The 23,061-nt window shown below is 39.6% G+C and overlaps 1 long non-coding RNA gene across 1 annotated transcript; it reads right to left on the bottom strand.

Moving 5' to 3' along the window:
* Window positions 1–790: 790 nt before the first annotated feature.
* On the bottom strand, window positions 791–8,560 carry LOC125963136 (uncharacterized). The gene is made up of 2 exons (XR_007474950.1): window positions 8,363–8,560; window positions 791–1,279 (listed from the first exon to the last, which is right to left on the bottom strand). It is a non-coding gene; the product is annotated as an uncharacterized LOC125963136 (long non-coding RNA).
* Window positions 8,561–23,061: the final 14,501 nt, after the last annotated feature.

Consider the following 23,061-nt stretch of genomic DNA (forward strand, 5'->3'; position numbering starts at 1 on the left):
AGAGCTTCCTTGCCTCTTTCATCAGGTAATGTTATAGCAAGAAGATGGCTGTCTATGAACCAGGAAGCTGGTCTTCACCAGACACACTTAATCTGCCAGCACCTTGATCTTGGACTCCCCAGCCTCCAGAGCTGTGAGAAATAAATTTCTGTAGTGTATATGCTACCCAGTTTATGGTATTCTGTTATAGCAGCCCCAAAGGACTAAGACGGAAAGTGACTGCTAATGGGTATGAGGTTTCTTTTTAAGATGCTAAAAGTGTTCTAAGCTCTGTAAATATAATAAAAAACCACTGAATTTTATGTTATTAAATTATATCACTAAAGCTCTTAAAAAAAACTTATAAGAACTGTTTCAATTCCTGTTTTGGGAAAGGATGAGATGAGTAATCTTAAAGATAGCATGTTTGTATAATGATTATCTTAACTGTATAATAACAAACTTGGAAAAATTATAGTCATAAAATCATTATTTGCTTCTCTTCTATGTCATACCTTGTCCTCTTCCAGTCTAGGAAATTAGGAATATGCAAAGAGAATTTTATGTGGTAATTGTGCAGCCATCAAGCATTTTAAAGAATTTTTAAAGTTAGATACCAGATTTACATGTTTATTTGAGATATTTTAGGGTCAGTAAGGAAAAAAGATAGGCTGGAATAATTTTCTAAAGTATAGATAGGCAAGTGGAAGTAGGTTATGAAATAGTGGGTAAAAATCATTGTAATATTGTTTCTCTTTAAAAAGGTTTCTGATCAATTTTAGAGGTATTTGCATATTTTTCTACCAAAAATAAAAATATAATATAGCTATAATGGATGTATTCAAACAGATAAAATGCAACTGAATTTCTAACAAAATATTTAGTTAATTTTCCTTATTCTGAATGAGGATACAGCCAGAGTGAATGATATTTTAAATAGAAATGGAAAATTTTCACGTTTTTTTAAAAAATAAATTTATTTATTTTTGGCTGCATTGGGTCTTCGTTGCTGCGTGTGGTCTTTCTCTAGTTGCAGAGAGTGGGGGCTACTCTTCGTTGCGGTGCGTGGGCTTCTCATTGCGGTGGCTTCTCTTGTTGTGGAGCACAGGCTCTAGGCGTGCAGGCTTCAGTAGTTGTGGCTCACGGGCTCTAGAGCGCAGGCTCAGTAGTGTTGTGGCGCACAGGCTTAGTTGCTCCGTGGCATGTGGGATCTTCCCGGACCAGGCATCGAACCTGTGTCCCCTGCATGTGCAGGCAGATTCTTAACCACTGAGCCACCAGGGAAGTCCAATTTTCACGTCTTTATATGGATAATTGTAAAGAAAAATTTATTAAACTATTTAATTTCAGGTGAGAATTGTAAAAGTTAACCTTATTTCAATTGTTTAACCGAGTTTCTAAGGTGCTCTGTGTAAAACATTCTTGGTTGTGTTTAGAATTCCTTACTACTATTGAATCTAGGATATCCTACCATCTCCCCCTGCTGGACGTTTACCCCACTACAAGGAATTAAGAATTCGACCTCTGCTACTTAGCCTCTGCCTAGTGCAGAGAAAGAAGAGGAAATGAGTGTGTGGAGCTGAATGGGGAGCTAGAGTACAATTCTTCTGATTTCTGCCCTTCCTGACTTCAAAGATCCACTTCCCTTGTGTTTGGAAAGGAATTGAGCTTCCCTCAGCTTGAGGATTCTTGGTCTATGACTTAGGGTCTAGGGGTCAGACAGTAATTGAGTCTGGCTGGGACCTACACTTGAAAAACCCTACCCCTATCAGCTATTTACATAAGAGTAGACATATTGAGACATATTGACTAATAACTACATTAGCTCCTTTTACCCTGGACCTCAGATTTTTCCTTGACATTAATAAGGGTTAATTTTTTCTTAGCATTTTGTCTTATTCTAACACCAAATAGGTTTAACTTTGACAAGTTAAACGCTTCATATTTTGCATTTTTGTGTTATTAGGTTTCTTTAAGAATTTTGTAAGACTAGGGTTTTTTTGTTTGTTTGTTTGTTTGTTTGCGATACGCGGGCCTCTCACTGCCGTGGCCTCTCCCGTTGCGGAGCACAGGCTCCAGACGCACAGGCTCAGCTGCCATGGCTCACGGGCCCAGCCGCCCCGCGGCATGTGGGATCCTCCCGGACCGGGGCACGAACTCGCGTCCCCTGCATCGGCAGACGGACTCTCAACTACTGCGCCACCAGGTAAGCCCAGAACACATATTTTTTGATTACGTATATAACAGTTCAAAAAACAGATAGACTAAACCATTTATGTTCAGGTATACATGCTTAGGTGGTAAAGCTATAAAGAAAGATGAGGACATGATTCTCATAAAAGTCAGGTTAATGGTTACCTTTGCTGAAGAGAGAGGACTTAGTGATTGGCAGGGGGATTCTGGGGTGCCGGTAATGTTCTGTTTCATGATCTGGGTGCTGATTACTTGGCTGATTCTTGGTAAACCATTGAGCTATATGTTTCTGTGTGCTCACTTTTCTGTATGTGTTATTCTTTACAATACAAAAAGTTTTAAAACTTTTATTAATTTTTTTCCAGTTTTATTGAGATATAATTGACATACAGCACATGTATAAGGTTAAGGTGTACAATATGATGATTTGACTTACATACATCATGAAATGATTACATCGTCTCATATAGGTACAACATTAAAGAAATAGAAAAAAAATTTTTACCTTAGGATTTTTTTACACTTAGGACTCTCTTAACAACTTTCATACAGCAGTGTTAATTATCTTTATCACACTGTACATTAGATCCCTAGTACTTAATTTATCTTATAAAAGGAAATTTGTACCTCTTGACTACCTTCATCTAATTCCCCCTGCCCCCACCTCTGGTGGTCAAATACCTGATCTCTATTTCTATGAGTTTGATTGTTTGTTTTTGAAGTATAATTGACCTACATTATGTTAGTTCCTATTACACATCATAGTGATTCGATATTTCTACACATTTTAAAATGATCATCATAAGTCTAGTTATGATCTGTCACCATACTAAGATATTACATAATTATTGACTATATTCCTCACACTGTACATTTCATACCCATGACTCATTTATTTTGTAACTGCAGGTGTGTACTTCTTAATTTCCCTCACCTATTTCTCTCCTTCCCCAAACCCAACCCCAAAAGTTTTTAAGTACAATGTTTTGCTGCTTTCAATCTTCTGATGTAACCATCAGTTTCTCAAAAATCATTGAGAGGGATCCAATAGTCTCATCTGTAAGTTCTTTGGGGTTTTAAGGTCCACACAGGTAAAAAGAAATTACTCTTGGTGTTTCAAACAGGGAATTTAATAAAAAGAATTAGTTACGACAATTTTGAAAGGACTGGTAGAGCAAAATGGAGAAGGGTGGGTGGGCAAAAGGAAGAAAAGATGATACCAAGAGATCAGAAACTAATATTCTTGGAGTGTAGTTCACAAGTTTGTATCTACTATTGCACTGTTAGAGACATCACAATCAATTCTAGATCTGCCAAAGTAGTATCACCTAACCAGGGCCAGAAACTGCTATTGCTGTCACTACATCTTCTATCAGCAACTGCAACCTATCAGAGCCAAAAGCAGGAAGCATCTCTCTTCCTCCACCTTCTGATCTCCTGTCACTGCCTCTTATTGGCAGACTCCAACAGTAAGCTTAGTTAGCAAGAGAGCCTGGGAAATGCATGAAGTATAGAATGGTAGGAGTAGAGTTGAAGGGCAATGAGTAAATTACTGGCACAGGTCCCTAGAATTTAATTTTTACAGACTGTTGAGATGTTGTATTAAGTGTTGCTTAATTCATCTTTGTATATAATATTCATATGAGTAATTGTTCTACCCTTTCCAAACCAATGAATAATCATTTTCTAACACAGAGAAAATAGAAGAAAAATAGATACTGGGTAATTTTGCTTTTTCTATTCCATTCTTTAAAGTTTAAGTATCTGGAAACTTTGAATAAAAACTTGAACTAATGGTATAGTGGTTAAGAGAGTGGACACTGAGGCTAGATTGTCTAGTTTAGAATCTAGACTCTGCCACACTCTAGGTGTGTGGCTTTGGGCGAGTTATTTAATTTCTCTGTGTCTCAGTTTCCTTATATGTAAAATAAGGGTAATAATATCACCTTCTTTTTAGGGTTGTTATAAAAATTATGTGAATTAATACATGTAAAGCACTTAGAACAGTGCTTAGTATATAATGATCACTTCATGAATGTTAACCATTATTATCATTACTTTTTCATGCAATTTACCACCGTTAAGTACTAATATGGAGGAAACAATAAGCTTTCATTTCTCCAACATCAGTTTGGTTTTGAAGGAAGTATTTTGCTTAACATGATAGTAATTGATGGACTCAGAATCCTTACCTAGCAATTCTCCTTTGAAGTGAGAATCTTTAGTCAAGAAGACACTGAGGATTTTTAGGAAGGAGTTGTGAGATAGAGAAAATAGTTAACTTTGTTCTTCTTAACGTTTGACATTGATATATATTGTCAGAAAAACATACCAAATGAAAGTAAAACTGACAATCCAGTGAATAGCCACTACGAAAAAAAGAAAGGGAAGCATTGGGAAAGAAATGGGTATGTCAGTAGTCTACTCTTGTTAAGCATCTTTCTATTACAAACAGAAGAGGGATTTACTCCTGGAGACCAAGTGTAGGGATAAAGATATCTATGGGATCTGTAGTTACCAATAGAAGAGTTCTAGGGCAGACATTTAGAGTTGAAAGAAAAAAGTAACCAGCCATTACTTAGGATGAATTTCAGAATACTTCACCACAAGCCTACAATTACTAAAATCCTGTAATCAGTAATAGTCCTATTTTTTAAAAAGTTTAAAAAGAGTATATTCAATCTTATAAAGAGAAATTCGAAACTGCAGAAGATGTAGATTAAGGCTGAATCATCTAGGTGAGTCTCTGAATGCTTGTCCTAGGATGAAAAACTTATTAGACTAGATGATAGTATGACTAGGAAAGAAAGTTCAATACAACATTAGCTAGTTTACCTATGAGAATTTTTTTTAGATACAAGGTGGAATGAGAAAAGCGTTCTGATTATCTCTTGTTGTGTAACAAACTACCCCAAAGTTAAAATTACTGTATTTTTGTCTCCTCACATTTTTGTGGGCTGACTAGGCTCAGCTGGGCAATTCTTGGCTGGGGTTGGAGTCATCAAAAGGCTCTATTGGACTGGATGTTCAAGGTGGATCATTCATATCACTGGTGGCTGATGTTGGCTCTGGCCTAGGAACTCAGCTCGGGCTGTCAACTGGAACAACTACCTGCTCCCTCTCCGTGTGTCCTGGGCTTATCACAATATAATGGCTGAGTTCTGAGAGGGAATGGTCCCAGTGGCCCAGGTAGAAGCTGTAAGGCTTTTTCTGACCTTGCCTCAGCATTCACACAGTCACTTCTGTCTATTGGTTAAAAGAAAATCACGAGACCAGTCAAGATTCAAGGGGAAGGGAAGGATATGGGATAGGTCACATAGGGTGTGAATACAGGGAGGCATGGGCTCATTGGGGGACCACCACAGGAAGAAAAGACAATAATGTGTACATTTTGGCTTGTAGAGAAGAGTCGAAGCAAGAAGGAAATGGAATGAAATTATACCACTGAGGAATTACTGGGGAATATTCAGCATGGGAAAGAGAGTGAAGGGAATTAAGTATTGTGTCTATGATGAGTAGGCACTGTACAAAGGTCTGCCCCTTCCAGGAGTTAAGGTCTTTTAGGTGAATATTTTGAAAATATCTCCTGCCTATTGGTTTGTACTGTGTGTGTGTGTCGGGGGGTAGTTGAATGTTAGCACAAAAATAGTGGGTTTACTTTACATTTTATTCAAGAGGGAGAATTGTGGGCAGGGGCTTAGTCATAAATGCCTTTTGTGCTAAGCTAAGGAATTCAAACTCATATTAAATGGTATGAAGAACCACAACAGGTATTAAATAGAGGAGCAACATGATCAATTTGGCTTTTCAGAAAGCAAGAAGACCAACTAAGAGGTTTTTGCTGCAATTAAGGCAAGACGGGGCCTGAATCAAGGCAGTAGCTATAAGAATAGAGAGACTGATTAGAAAGATTTAAGAAGTAGACTCAGTATCAGACTTGTGACTGATGATATAGGAGTGTCTTATCAGCCCAGAATTCTCAGGTTTCTGACGTAACCTACTGGGTAAATAAAATAGTACCATTCACTGAGTTTGGTTTAATCAGAGTCCTTTGATTGCAAACAGCAAAAAATTAAAATAAAAATGTGTTCTCTGGTTAGGAAGGGTGAAGAAAGAGAGACGGTAATGTTTTAAAAAGTCAAACACAAGTTCAAATGTGTGATTCCACTTATAATTTAACCTTGAGCAAATTAACCTCTACTAACTTGAATTTTTTCATTGCAAAAACGGGATAATATGAACTACCTCCCAGGCTTGTGGTAAAAAAATAAATACCATAATGGACATATTGTACAGCACAGAAGATACTCAATACATATTTGTTAAATTAATAAATACTTTTCTTATTATCCCATTGCATTCCTAATGTCATAAGTATATCAAGAATGGAGGAAGCAGAATATGAAGATCCCCAAGAAAGGATATTTCTGAGGCTGGTCAGTAATACTGCTGTAAAATCCTGGCAAGAAACTCCTCACCAGCCCCACAGAGGAAAACTTCCATCAGAGAAAAATCCCCTACCAAAGATCTCTCAGGTGGAGCCTCTTTTTACTCCTAGCTCTTCCTTATGTCCTACTAGGCCTTATCTTTGAAAAATAGTAACTTCAATATAAATATTAGGATCAGTCCTCATTCAGTCAACAAATATTTAATGATCCAGTACTTGTGTATTAGTCAGCTCAGACTACCAAAATAAAATACCACAGACTGGGTGGCTTAAACACCGACATTATTTTCTCACAGCTCTGGAGGCTGGAAAGTCCAAAGTCAAGGTGCTAATTTGGCTTCTGGTGAGAGTTCTATTCCTGGTTTGCAGATGGCTACTTTCTTGTTGTGCCCTCACATAGACTTCCCTCGGTGCATGTGAATGGAGACAGAGAGAGAGAGAGAGAGAGAGAGAGCGCGAGCACAAGCGAGCACTGGTCTCCCTTCCTCTTTGTACAAGGACACTAATCCCATCGGATGAGGGCCCTACCCTTATGGCCTCATCTAACCCCAGTCACCTCCGAAAAGACCTTATCTCCAAATACAGTCACATTAGGGGTTGGGGCTTCTACATATGAATTTGGGGGAACACAAACATTCAGTCTATAACACTATGTATAAGCATTGTGATAGATTAGATTTAGAAAGATAAAAAAGAAAAGGTCCCTGCCATGGTTCATCTCCACAGCACACACATATAGTATAGCAGAGTGGTTTTGGAATCACACAGGCTTGAGTTTGAGTCCCAGCTGAATGACCTTGTGAAAGTTACTATCAATTTGTGTCTCATTTCTCTCATTTATAAAATGAAAAAAACAAGAGTACCTAATTCATTCATTCATTTAAAAGATATTTGTTGTGTAACTACTATGTGCCAGCTTTTCTACTAGAGCCATAGGGTTGTGGTATAACTGAAAGATCATAAAAACATATAATGTGCCTAGCACAATATAAGTATTCCATTAATGTGAGTTATTGTTATAAGGCAGAGCCTCATTGAAAATTGAATTCCAAGGGTAGGACTTCCAAGTCAACATGTCCAAAACCAAAGTCATAATTCCCTCCTGATATGCCTCTTACCTCTTAATCCTCCCCCACCACAGACAGATAAATAAATAAAGTCTGTTTTTCCTCCTGAGTTCCCTTTCTCTATTAACATCTAAGGAGTCATCCAAATTAGCCATGTCCATCACATTTGATTTTTCTCTTTCTTCCCCCATACTGAACTGGTCACTTGGTAGTGGTATGCCAGCACACGCTGGCTCAAGAGAGCTGACTGAGCGCACCTCTTCACAATTCCACATCCAGCAACGTCTAGTGTTACCTTGAAATCAGCCATGGGGAAGTATTTACACCATGGAAATCAACAAACACTGTAAATCGGGGCTTTTTTTTCCTTTTCTTTTCTGGAGAGCCAGTTGTTTACCAGCACATCACTGCTTCTTAGTGTGTTCAAATCTGCCACCTTTCAGTTCCCACTACCACTACCCTAGATATAGCTCTCATTTCTTATCTAGCCCTTTGCTAGAGCCTCCTCAATGGTCTCTTTACCTCTGTCTATCAAGCCTCCATACTCCCACAGAGCTCTCTTTGTAAATGTGGATTGGATTGTGTTTCATCTGCTTAGAACACCCCATTGCCTAGAGGAGTAAGTCCACCCGCTTAACCTGGCTTTCAATGTCCTTCACATTCTGCCCCACCTTACCTTGTTACAGTCTCCTGGGCATCACTCTCACTTCACTGATACTTCCACTGTAGTCCTGCTCAGCTATTCATTTTCTTGAATCCACCATGCACTTACGTACCCCTGAACCCTTGCTCATGTTGCTCTCATCCTGGAATGCCCTTCCCCGTCTGCTGACCAATTTAAATATCAGCCTCTGTTGGAAGTCTCACAGACTCTCCCATTGTGGTCAGAATAATTTCTTAGTGACTGTGCTATCAGGCTGAGCTTCCCCAAGAGGAGGAAACAGTGATAAAATTCCATGCAGCTCTAACAAACAACCCAATCCAAAAATGGGCAGAAGACCTAAATAGACATTTCTCCAAAGAAGATATACAGATTGCCAACAAACACATGAAAGAATGCTCAACATCATTAATCATTAGAGAAATGCAAATCAAAACTACAACGAGATATCATCTCACACCGGTCAGAATGGCCATCATCAAAAAATCTAGAAACAATAAATGCTGGAGAGGGTGTGGAGAAAAGGGAACACTCTTGCACTGCTGGTGGGAATGTGAATTGGTACAGCCACTATGGAGAACAGTATGAAGGTTCCTTAAAAACTACAAATAGAACTACCATATGACCCAGCAATCCCACTACTGGGCATATACCCTGAGAAAACTATAGTTCAAAAAGAGTCATGTACCAAAATGTTCATTGCAGCTCTATTTACAATAGTCCAGAGATGGAAACAACCTAAGTATCCATCATCGGATGAATGGATAAAGAAGATGTGGCACATATATACAATGGAATATTACTCAGCCCTAAAAAGAAACGAAATTGAGCTATTTGTAATGAGGTGGATAGACCTAGAGTCTGTCATACAGAGTGAAGTAAGTCAGAAAGAGAAAGACAAATACCGTATGCTAACACATATATATGGAATTTAAGAAAAAAACAAAAAATGTCATGAGGAACCTAGGGGTAAGACAGGAATAAAGACACAGACCTACTAGAGAATGGACTTGAGGATATGGGGAGGGGGAAGGGTAAGCTGTGACAAAGCGAGAGAGTGGCATGGACATATATACACTACCAAACGTAAAATAGATAGCTAGTGGGAAGCAGCCACATACCACAGGGAGGTCAGCTCGGTGCCTGGTGACCACCTAGAGGGGTGGGATAGGGAGGGTGGGAGGGAGGGAGACGCAAGAGGGAAGAGATATGGGAACATATGTATATGTATAACTGATTCACTTTGTTATAAAGCAGAAACTAACACACCATTGTAAAGCAATTATACTCCAATAAAGATGTAAAAAATAAAAAGTAGTAATAGCAGTAGCAGCAAGCTTTCAATAAGCAGAGATCTTTTGGATAGCTTGGTCCTTGGTAGATTTAAACAGAAAAAAAAAAGACTAGACAGCATGGACACTAAACAAGGTGGCTCATCTGTGGGGTTCAGGAAGTATAACCAGAGGTTCACATGGCTGGAAGGGGCCATCTCTTTGCTTTCAGCAAAACTACACCTAACCCACTTTAGACAAGCAAAGGAGAACTTTTTGAGAATGTCATATAGAAGAGAAAAATAATCCTAGCAAACTACTTGCCTTGCCTGGTACCTCCCCCTCACTGTGAGCCTTGTTACCCTAAGTGAGACGTGTGAGGAACTGGGATACAGGAATCCAGAGAGTGTACCGATGCGTGGGTTGGTAGCTCATTGGAGCTTTGGGTTCATTCTGCTCAGTCTGCCATTGCCTTCGTTCCCTCACAATTAGATTGGTCACAAATGGTTGTTCACCAGCCCACTGTTTCTGAGGTTCAGCCCATCATGAGTGGAAAACAAAAACAGGGCTTTCAAATGGCACAGGGATTGAGAGGAAACAGCAGACCTGGCACAGGAATGCCCAATGATGTTAACACACTGTGTGTATGCCCTTGGGGCCCTCCAGCCCTTCCCTGGGAGGACCAGAGACATTTTACTGGGTTGGTTGTTGTTTAAAGACTATGGAATGCCAGTTCAATGAGAGACTGGTGCAGTAGAGAACATAAACAGAGAATTTAATACAGTTCTGGCTACAATCCTATAACAAACAGAAGTGCCCACGTATGATTTTATGTCAATTTATGTGAATTGAGTTCAAGAGGTTCTGACTCTATGTGCTGTATGTAAAATGAAAACAGTTAGTGCAGCTGTTACCATTGTACTCTCCAATCTGGAATTAAGTTACAGGCAGAAAGTGTAGACTATTTTTCCCACTTCACTTTAATCACAGTTTGGAAGCAGGAAGCACATTTGTTGCTTCTTTTGGGACCCTTGCAATACTCAGCATTACTGTGCACACAGGAAACACTCGATAAACATGAAAGCAGGAAAGGGTTTTAAAGATTCCTGCTTGACAGCCATTAGCATGGTCAAAACAGTATTCTCACTTTCATGCCCCACCCTCCCTCGTTCCTTTTGAGCCTTGTCTCAGCAAAAGACCCTTTACTCCCTCAAGTTAGTCCTAAATCAGTCTTCTCCTAAGTTGGCTCATCAACTGGATTTTCTCTCTGCCATATTTGTCTTTCCTTGGGGTCAATTGGGTACCCCAACTCACAGGACTAATTCCAGGAAAAGTGTTGCTGGGAGGAAGTTAAAATAATTTGTTAGGTTCCGGGCTTTGCACCTAAAAATCACTTCCCTAAGTCTGCATTGTCCTCTTTGTCGTGTGATGGAAAACTGGACAGGGAGGGGCTGGGTTGTGTTAGCAGGAATCATTTACCCTAGAGCAGAATGCATTGATGTGCAATAACTTCTTCTTTGGTGTTGATATTCGTCTGAAACTTCCATAGTGCAACAAGTAGTTCCCTGAAATCCAAGTGTTTCTACTTTACCTCCTCCAATCATGACACTTTTCCTACCACTCTTCTCAGCATGTGCTTCTTTCCCAGAGAAGTTCTAGCAATGGGCCCATGAAACTGGCCGAAGGGCTGTAAAATTTTACTCTCATCCATTGATCCCTGACAAGTTTGCTCTGATTCTGCATGAATAGCAATATTAGCTAGCATTTATTGAAAACTTCCCACGGGCCAAGCAGTGCACTAGCCACTTCACATGTGGATCTCATTTCATCCTCATGTCTACTCTATGGCATGAGTAATTTTATTTTCATTTTACCAAGAGAGAAACTAAAGTCAGTAAGCAGGCATTAGAGTCAGGATTTGAGCCCAGGCAGTTGGCCTTCAGAACCTGTGCTGGTGACCCCTCTGCTATTACTACTCTGAAGTATTCAGATAGTAAGTGCTCAATAAATATTTGAATAAACAAAGAGGTGATTAGAGGTCTCTGTTTTCCAAAGAGCTTCCTCCAAGTGCTCCCTCAGGCAGAATCATGTGTTTTTACAACGCCCTGGCCCATTGCCCTGAGCAGGGTTTAGACAGATGGTTGAGGGCAATTAGGTTGTTCTTGACTTTTTCAAGCACAATTGAGTTCCACTTCAGAAAAGTAGAGAGCAGTTCAAAAATGAAATTACCCGGGCTTCCCTGGTGGCACAGTGGTTGAGAGTCTGCCTTCCGATGCAGGGGACACTGGTTCGTGCCCTGGTCCGGGAAGATCCCACATGCCGCGAAGCAGCTAAGCCCATGAGCCATGGCTGCTGAGCCTGCGCACCCGGAGCCTGTGCTCCGCAACGGGAGAGGCCGCAACAGTGAGAGGCCCGCGTACCGCAAAAAAAAAAAAAAAAAAAAAAGTGAAATTACCTTCTCTGGTCTGTTGAATATGAGTGAGCTGTGCTCAGGCAGCCTGCTTACTCTTAGCTACTCTCAGGAGAAAGGCTTGGGACCTGGGGAGTAGGTATCCCAATCCCACAACCTCAATAGCTGTAGTTTTCTCATGGGTAGAGGTAGGGGTAAAACAGGGAGGACACACAGAACTTCAGTCTGATAACATGATTTCTTTAAAATTATTGGGTCACTTAATCTTCATATGCCTCAGCCTCTCCATGATGAAATGGGAGCAATCTCCTTGGCTTGCTTTCTATTTCCAAAGCAAAATACAGAATCAAAATGCTTCTAAGACTGCAAAGGTTCTCTGAAGGCTTAGCTGATTGTAAGCATCATCTCCAGAAGTTGGGGTGTACTGGTGCAAAGAGGTGTGATGGGAACAATTCAGGTAAAATGGTAGATTGGGGAGAGGGCAATGAGGAACTTCCGGGATAGGACTTGTTTTTTGTTGCTAAGAAGGTTGCAATAGGAGATTATTATTTATAATGCACTTTAGATTTACAAAGTACTTTACAACCATTCTTCAGTGCAGTCTTACAAATTGATGTAAGACTGAAAGTAATGAGGCCAAGTCTGAAAGAGCCAGCCAGTGGGTAGTAAGTATGAATAGTAATTGAAATGAGAAGATGACAAATATACTTCTCAGGCTCAGTACAGTATATCTCTAAGAGCCTTGTTCCCTGCTCTTGTAACTGTTTCCAAGAAGACTCTGGATTCACGCTGTGGCTGGGTAGGGGTGGAGAGCCAGTTTGCTTTGGTGATGTTTGGAGTTGCTTAGCACTGTATTTTGAGAGAACTGCACCTGGTTTGTCCTGATACCCCTCTGTACTTCCCTTGCCTTATTATAGCACTTTCCTCATTCTACTTTGTTTTGTAGTTGTTTTGGGTACGTGACTGGCTCCCCTATTAAACAGGAAATGTGGCTTAGTCATCTTTGTGTCTTGGTTTGGTGTTAGAAATGTTTTACCTGATAGGCCCTCCCTTATAGCCCTCCAACCCGAGGAACCAAATCAGTTCTAGCTGATCCCAGTCCTGGATGCTTTAATAATAGGCAGATCAAGCATATACTTAGGAAACCAACTAAATAGAGGCATTAAAGATTTTTTTAAAGAACTGGATATTTGGTATTTCAAAAAAGGATTGACACAATGAAATACAAATTCATACCCTCTAGTATGGGTATAATCAAAAAGACAATAGCAAGTATTGGTGTGGTGGGAATGTAAAATGGTACAGCCACTTTGATAAACAGTCTGGTAGTGCCTCAAAAGTTAAACAGAGAGTTACCATATAACCCAGCAATTCCATTCCTAGGTATATACTTAAAAGAATTGAGAACATATGTCCATACAAAAATTTGTACACAAATGTTCATAGCAGCAATACTCAATAATAGCCAAAAAGTGGAAACAACCCAAATGTCTATCAACCGATGAATGGCTAAACAAAATGTGTTATATCCATACAAGGGAATATTATTCAACCATAAAAAGGAATGAAGTGCTGATACATGCTACAACAAAGAATAACCTTGATAACATTATGCTGAGAATAACATTATGCTGCGTGAAAGAAGCCAGACACAAAAGACCACATATTGTATGATTCCATTTATGGAGAATGTCCAGAATAGGAAAAATCTACATAGACCAAAAGTAGATTAGTGGGCTTCCCTGGTGGCGCAGTGGTTGAGAGTCCACCTGCCAATACATGGGACACAGGTTCGTGCCCTGGTCCGGGAAGATCCCACATGCTGCGGAGCGGCTGGGCCCGTGAGCCATGGCTGCTGAGCCTGAGTGTCCGGGGCCTGTGCTCCGCAAAGGAAGAGGCCACAACGGTGAGAGGCCCGGGTACCACACACACACAAAAAAAAGTAGATTAGTGGTTGCCTAGGGTTGGGAGGGAGTGGGGGGTAAAGGGAGTGACTGATATGGGGTTTTTTTGGGGGAAAGTGATGGAAATATTCTACAATTGATTGCTGTGAGGGTTGCACAACTTTGAATATATTATACGCCATTTAATTGTACACTTCTAACGACTGAATTATATGGCAATAAAAAAGAATTGCAACTGCCAGGTTCCCAGGATCCAGGGACAACTTCCCCAGGAGAACGCACGGCGAGCCTTATTTTTTTATTTTAATAACTTTATTATATTTTATCTTACTTTATTTTACTTTATCTTCTTTCTTTATTTTTTTCCTTCCTTCCCTCTTTCCTTCCTTCCTTCCTTCCTCCCTCCCTCCCTTCCTCCCTCCTTTCTTTCTTTCTTTCTACTTCTAGTAATTCATTCTTTCTACTTTTTCTCCCTTTTATTCTGAGCCGTATGGATGAAAGGCTCTTGGTGCTGCAGCCAGGAGTAAGTGCTCTGCCTCTGAGATGGGAAAGCCAACTTCAGGACACTGGTCCACAAGAGACCTCCCAACTCCACATAATATCAAACGGCGAAAATCTCCCAGAGTTCTCCATCTCAACACCAGCACCCAGCTTCATTCAACGACCAGCAAGCTACAGTGCTGGACATCCTATGCCAAACAACTAGCAAGACAGGAACACAACCCCACCCATTAGCAGAGAGGCTTCCTAAAATCATAATAAGTCCACCGACACCCCAAAACACAACACCAGACGTGGACTTGCCCACCAGAAAGACAAGATCCAGCCTCATCCACCAGAACACAGGCACTACTCCCCTCCACCAGGAAGCCTACACAACCCACTGAACCAACTTTAGCCACTGGGGACAGACACCAAAAACAACAGAAACTATGAACCTGCAGCCTGTGAAAAGAAGACCCCAAACACAGTAAGGTAAGCAAAATGAGAAGACAGAAAAACACACCGCAGATGAAGGAGCAAGATAAAAATCCACCAGACCTAACAAATGAAGAGGAAATAGGCAGTCTACCTGAACAGAATTCAGAATAATGATAGTAAAGATGATCCAAAATCTTGGAAACAGAATAGAGAAAATGCAAGAAACATTTCACAAGGACGTAGAAGAACTAAAGATGAAACAAACAATGATGAACAACACAATAAATGAAATGAAAAATACTCTAGATGGGATCAATAGCAGACTAACTGAGGCAGAAGAACGGATAAGTGACGTGGAAGATAAAATAGTGGAAATAACTACTGCAGAGCAGAATAAAGAAAAAAGAATGAAAAGAACTGAGGACAGTCTCAGAGACCTCTGGGACAACATTAAACACACCAACATTCTAATTATAGGGGTTCCAGAAGAAGAAGAGAAGAAGAAAGGGACTGAGAAAATATTTGAAGAGATTATAGTTGAAAACTTCCCTAATATGGGAAAGGAAATAGTTAATCAAGTCCAGGAAGCACAGAGAGTCCCATACAGGATAAATCCAAGGAGAAACACGCCAAGACACATATTAATAAAATGGTCAAAAATTAAATACAAAGAAAGCATATTAAAAGCAGCAAGGGAAAACCAACAAATAACACATAAGGGAATCCCCATAAGGTTAACAGCTGATCTTTCAGCAGAAACTCTGCAAGCCAGAAGGGAGTGGCAGGACATATTTAAAGTGATGAAGGAGAAAAACCTGCAACCAAGATTACTCTACCCAGCAAGGATCTCATTCAGATTTGATGGAGAAATTAAAACGTTTACAGACAAGCAAAAGCTGAGAGAGTTCAGCACCACAAGACAAGCTTTAGAACAAATGCTAAAGGAACTTCTCTAGGCAAGAAACACAAGAGAAGGAAAAGACCTACAATAACGAACCCAAAACAATTAAGAAAATGGGAATAGGAACATACATATCGATAATTACCTTCAATGTAAATGGACTAAATGCTCCCACCAAAAGACACAGATTGGCTGAATGGATACAAAAACAAGACCCATATATATGCTGTCTACAAGAGACCCACTTCAGACCTAGAGACACATACAGACTGAAAGTAAGGGGATGGAAAAAGATATTCCATGCAAATGGAAACCAAAAGAAAGCTGGAGTAGCAATTCTCATATCAGACAAAATAGACTTTAAATAGACTATTAGAAGAGACAAAGAAGGACACTACATAATGATCAAGGGATCGATCCAAGAAGAAGATATAACAATTGTAAATATTTATGCACCCAACATAGGAACACCACAATACATAAAGCAAATACTAACAGCCATAAAAGGGGAAATCAACAGTAACACATTCATAGTAGGGGACTTTAACACCACACTTTCACCAATGGACAGATCATCCAAAATGAAAATTAATAAGGAAACACAAGCTTTAAATGATACATTAAACAAGATGGACTTAATTGATATTTATAGGACACTCCATCCAAAAGCAACAGAATACACATTTTTCTCAAGTGCTCATGGAACATCCTCCAGGATAGATCATATCTTGGGTCACAAATCAAGCCTTGGTAAATTTAAGAAAATTGAAATTGTATCAAGTATCTTTTCCGACCACAACGCTATGAGACTAGATACCAATTACATGAAAAGATCTGTAAAAAATACAAACACATGGAGGCTAAACAATACACTAGTTAATAACGAAGTGATCACTGAAGAAATCAAAGAGGAAATCAAAAAATACCTAGAAACAAATGACAGTGGAGACACGATGACCCAAAACCTATGGGATGCAGCAATAGCAGTTCTAAGAGGGAAGTTTATAGCAATACAAGCCCACCTTAAGCAACAGAAAACATCTCAAATAAACAACGTAACCTTGCACCTAAAGCAATTAGAGAAAGAAGAACAAAAAACCCCAAAGTTAGCAGAAGGAAGGAACTCATAAAAATCAGATCAGAAATAAATGAAAAAGAAATGAAGGAAATGATAGCAAAGATCAATAAAACTAAAAGCTGGTTCTTTCAGAAGATAAACAAAATAGATAAACCATTACCTAGACTCATCAAAAAAAAAAAGGAGAGGACTCAAATCAATAGAATTAGAAATGAAAAAGGAGAAGTAACAACTGACACTGCAGAAATACAAAAGATCATGAGAGATCACTACAAGCCAATAAAATGGACAACCTGGAAGAAATGGACAAATTCTTAGAAATGCACAACCTGCTAAGACTGAATCAGGAAAAAAATAGAAAATATGAACAGACCAATCACAATCACTGAAATTGAAACTGTGATTAAAAATCTTCCAACAAACAAAAGCCCAGGACCAGATGGCTTCACAGGTGAATTCTATGAAACATTTAGAGAAGAACTAACACCTATGCTTCTCAAACTCTTCCAAAATATAGCAGAGGGAGGAACATTCCCAAATTCATTCTACGAGGCCACCATCACCTTGATACCAAAACCAGACAAGGATGTCACAAAGAAAGAAAACTACAGGCCAATATCACTGATGAACATAGATGCAAAAATCCTCAACAAAATACTAGCAAACAGAATCCAACAGCATATTAAAAGGATCATACACCATGATCAAGTGGGGTTTATTCCAGGAATGCAAGGATTCTTCAATATATGCAAATCAATCAATGTGATAAACCATATTAACAAATTGAAAGAGAAAAACCATATGATCATCTCAATAGATGCAGAGAAAGTTTTTGACAAAATTCAACACCCATTTATGATAAACACTGTGCAGAAAGTAGGCATAGAGAGAACCTTCCTCAACATAATAAAGGCCATATATGACAAACCCACAGCCAACATCATCCTCAATGGTGAAAAACTGAAAACATTTCCACTAAGATCAGGAACAAGACAAGGTAGCCCACACTCACCACTCTTATTCAACATAGTTTTGGAAGTTTTAGCCACAGCAATCAGAGAAGAAAAGGAAATAAAAGGAATCCAAATTGGAAAAGAAGTAAAGCTGTCACTGTTTGCAGATGACATGATACTATACATAGAGAATCCTAAAGATGCTACCAGAAAACTACTAGAGCTAATCAATGTATTTGGTAAAGTTGCAGGATACAAAATTAATGCACAGAAATCTCTGGCATTCCTATACACTAATGATGAAAAATCTGAAAGTGAAATCAAGAAAACATTCCCATTTACCACTGCAACAAAAAGAATAAAATATCTAGGAATAAACCTACCTAAGGAGACAAAAGACCTGTATGCAGAAAATTATAAGACACCGATGAAATAAATTAAAGATGATACAAGTAGATGGAGAGATATACCATGTTCTTGGATTGGAAGAATCAAAATTGTGAAAATGACTCTACTACCCAAAGCAATCTACAGATTCAATGCAATCCCTATCAAACTACCACTGGCATTTTTCACAGAACTAGAACAAAAAAATTTCACAATTGGTATGGAAACACAAAAGACCCCAAATAGCCAAAGCAATCTTGAGAACGAAAAATGGAGCGGGAGGAATCAGGCTCCCTGACTTCAGAGTATACTACAAAGCTACAGTAATCAAGACAGTATGGTACTGGCACAAAAGCAGAAATATAGATCAGTGGAACAGGATAGAAAGCCCAGAGATAAACCCACACAAATATGGTCACCTTATCTTTGATAAAGGTGGCAGGAATGTACAGTGGAGAAAGGACACCCTCTTCAATAAGTGGTGCTGGGCAAACTGGACAGGTACATGTAAAAGGAGGAGATTAGATCACTCCCTAACACCATACACAAAAATACGCTCAAAATGGATTAAAGACCTAAATGTAAGGCCAGAAACTATCAAACTCTTAGAGGAAAACATAGGCAGAACACTCTATGACATAAATCACAGCAAGATCCTTTTTGACCCACCTCCTAGAGAAATGGAAATAAAAACAAAAATAAACAAATGGGACCTAATGAAACTTCAAAGCTTTTGTACAGCAAAGGAAACCATAAACAAGACCAAAAGACAACCCTCAGAATGGGAGAAAATATTTGCAAATGAAGCAACTGACAAAGGATTAATTTCCAAAATTTACAAGCAGCTCATGCAGCTCAATAACAGAAAAACAAACAACCCAATCCAGAAATGGGCAGAAGACCTAAATAGACATTTCTCCAAAGAAGATATACAGACTGCCAACAAACACATGAAAGAATGCTCAACATCATTAATCATTAGAGAAATGCAAATCAAAACTACAATGAGGTATCACCTCACACCAGTCAGAATGGCCATCATCAAAAAATCTAGAAACAATAAATGCTGGAGATGGTGTGGAGAAAAGGGAACACTCTTGCACTGCTGGTGGGAATGTGAATTGGTACAGCCACTATGGAGAACAGTATGGAGGTTCCTTAAAAAACTACAAATAGAACTACCATATGACCCAGCAATCCCACTACTGGGCATATACCCTGAGAAAACCATAATTCAAAAAGAGACATGTACCAGAATGTTCACTGCAGCTCTATTTACAATAGCCCGGAGATGGAAACAACCTAAGTGCCCATCATCGGATGAATGGATAAAGAAGATGTGGCAGATATATACAATGGAATATTACTCAGCCCTAAAAAGAAATGAAATTGAGCTATTTGTAATGAGGTGGATAGACCTAGAGTCTGTCATACAGAGTGAAGTAAGTCAGAAAGAGAAAGACAAATACTGTATGCTAACACATATATATGGAATTTAAGAAAAAAATGTCATGAAGAACCTAGGGGTAAGACAGGAATAAAGACGCAGACCTACTGGAGAACGGACTTGAGGATATGGGGAGGGAGAAGGGTGAGCTGTGACAGGGCGAGAGAGAGGCATGGACATATATACACTAACAAAGTAAGGTAGATAGCTAGTGGGAAGCAGCCACATGTCGCAGGGATATCGGCTCGGTTCTTTGTGACCACCTGGAGGGGTGGGATAGGGAGGGTGGGAGGGAGGGAGACGCAAGAGGGAAGAGATATGGGAACATATGTATATGTATAACTGATTCACTTTGTTATAAAGCAGAAACTGACACACCATTGTAAAGCAATTATACCCCAATAAAGATGTTAATAAAAAAAAGATGTGGCACATGTATACAATGGAATATTACTCAGCCATAAAAGGAAACGAAATTGAGCTATTTGTAATGAGGTGGATAGACCTAGAGTCTGTCATACAGAGTGAAGTAAGTTAGAAAGAGAAAGACAAATACTGTATGCTAACACATATATATAGAATTTAAGAAAAAAATGTCATGAAGAACCTAGGGGTAAGACAGGAATAAAGCCACAGACCTACTAGGGAACGGACTTGAGGATATGGGGAGGGGGAAGGGTGAGCTGTGACAAAGCGAGAGAGAGGCATGGACATATATACACTACCAAACGTAAGGTAGATAGCTAGTGGGAAGCAGCCGCATAGCACAGAGAGATCGGCTCGGTGCTTTTGACCGCCTAGAGGGGTGGGATAGGAAGGGTTGGAGGGAGGGAGACCCAAGAGGGAAGAGATATGGGAACATATGTATATGTATAACTGATTCACTTTGTTATAAAGCAGAAACTAACACACCATTGTAAAGCAATTATACCCCAATAAAGATGTTAAAAAAAAAAAGAGATCAGGAGTAATGCAAATAAGAACACATGAAAAATAGGGTAAAAATAGCATAATTAGTGCTATTTTTTTAGCACTCATCAGTGCTAAAAACTTAAGCAATCAGTTTTAGTTTTTGTGAAGTTAAAGTTTATAAAAAATAATAAAAAAAAGAATTGCAGTTGTAATTACGGGAAAGGTCAGATTGTGTTGAACCATCTTATGCTTAGTTTATAGGTTTCCATCTTATGTTTAGTTTATAGAGTTTGTAACACTATCTCTTCGGTGCTTAGTGTTTCTAAATGTCTTGATCTGGACTTGCTTGACTCTAGCTGCCCATTATATATCACACTGAAGCTTCCTCTCTGTCTTCTCCTTCAATATGATTTGCCCTGTATCCCATACCTGTCTGGTGATTAGAATGAAAGTGATAAATGAATGATTATAATATATCATGACTGAAGACAGCACTTACATTTTGACAGATGCCTTAACCTGAAAGAAGTGATTAGTAGGAAATTGCAGGTCTCATGGCAAGGCCAGGAGGGGAAATCATTTTGATTAGTGATAGCATTTCTGTTCTCCTCAAATCATACCAGGTAGATACCTACCAACTCTATTCACCCCTATAAGGTTGAATCTAAGGAGTGGCCAGTGTGGTAGCTCTGAGTTTGATTGGTTATTGGCCAGAGAACACTGTGTGAGGCATCCTTTTAACACTGATAGTCTCAGCTTGAAATTGTCACTTTGCCTCTGCCAAGCAAATATCTTGCCTGTCTTGCGAGATGTGTAGAGCTCACTACTTGATGTAAAAGATAGCTCTTGTCTGTTAGGTCCAGGCTTTCTTTCTTTCTTTTTAAAAATATATTTATTTATCTATTTATTTTGGCTGTGCCAAGTCTTAGTTGCAGCACGTGGGATGTTCGTTGCTGTGTGTGGGATCTTCATTGTGGTGTGAGGGATCTTTAGTTGTGACATGCAAAATCTTTTAGTTGCAGCATGAATGTGGGATCTAGTTCCCCAGCTGAGGATCGAACCTGGGTCCCCTGGGATTGGGAGCGCAGAGTCTTACCCACTGGACCACCAGGGAAGTCCAGGTCCTGGCTTTCTTTAGATTCCAAAACAACTTCAGGATTTAGAGGCATCACTGAAAGGGGACTCTACCTGTTGGTGGCCAAGGTACTTGCCAGATGTTATGGCAATATGTACTTTTGAGTGCAACAAGAAGTGGTAATTTCTAGGATGTGCCCTGCTTTGAATATTGATGTCCTGCCTAGAAGAAGGAGAGAAGTGGAAGGAGCATCAGCATTGGAGTCAGATGGATTTGGGATGGAATTCCAGCTTTCATGTCTTATTAGCTTAATGAACTTGAACAAGTTACTTAACATTTCCGAGATGCAGTTTCCTTGTTTATAGAGTTGGGAACAATAATCCTTACCTCACCTAGTTGTTGTGAGCATTTTTTTTTTTTTTTTTTTTTTTTTGCGGTACGCGGGCCTCTCACTGTTGTGGCCTCTCCCGTTGCGGAGCACAGGCTCCGGACGCGCAGGCTCAGCGGCCATGGCTCACGGGCCCAGCCGCTCCGCGGCAGGTGGGATCTTCCCGGACCGGGGCACGAACCCGTGTCCCCTGCATCGGCAGGCGGACTCTCAACCACTGCACCACCAGAGAAGCCCCATTTCTTGCTTGTAACTTGCATTGAGAGGAGAAGGGAACTAACATTTTTGGAGCTCATCCTCTGTGCCAAACACAGTGTAAGACACTTGACAGCTATTACCTCTTGTAATACTCACTAGGTGTAATTACTAGGTGTAATACTCACAACAACTGCAGATAGAAGAATCACCAGGACGTTGAAGCAATGGAAATAGTAATCTCTTACATTTAAATAGCATTTTATAATTTCAGTATGTTCAATATATATTCATATCCATTATCCTGTTTGATTCTCAACCTAATCATGTGAATAGGACAGATATTACCCTCTTTCTGGTGAAGCAAAAAACCCTAAGGCTCATAAAGGTTAACAGCAATTTAATAGCAAAATTGGGACTAGAACCTTTGTCTTCTGACTCCTAATTCAGTGTTCTTTCCACTGTACCAATTTTACCGTAGCTTGAATGGTTTTGGTCTAAATGGAATATATTTAAAAACATAAATAGAACATAATATTTGGTTATATAACATCCCAGCTGCTGGGTCTGGTGCAGCAGAAGCTTGAAAAGCAGGAGAAGAGGGTGGGAGGTAACCAAGTGTGTAAGATGAGTTCCACATTTTGAGATGTTCAGCAGAAACAGCAGAGGGTGCTCAGGACATTGACTGGGACAACACTGATTCTTCAGCCCTTCTCTGTTGTGGCTTCGCCTTATTCCTTACCAACTTCAATGACAAAATTCAGCCTTTTCAGCAGTGCGCCCCTACATTCCTAACATGTTCCTCCAACTTATCACCCAATTTCCTGCTCTGTTGTCTATGTCATACACACTTGGGGAAACTCCCTCCCCTC

Source organism: Orcinus orca, chromosome X (genome assembly GCF_937001465.1).
Source record: "Orcinus orca chromosome X, mOrcOrc1.1, whole genome shotgun sequence".
NCBI classification, from domain to species: Eukaryota; Metazoa; Chordata; class Mammalia; order Artiodactyla; family Delphinidae; genus Orcinus; species Orcinus orca.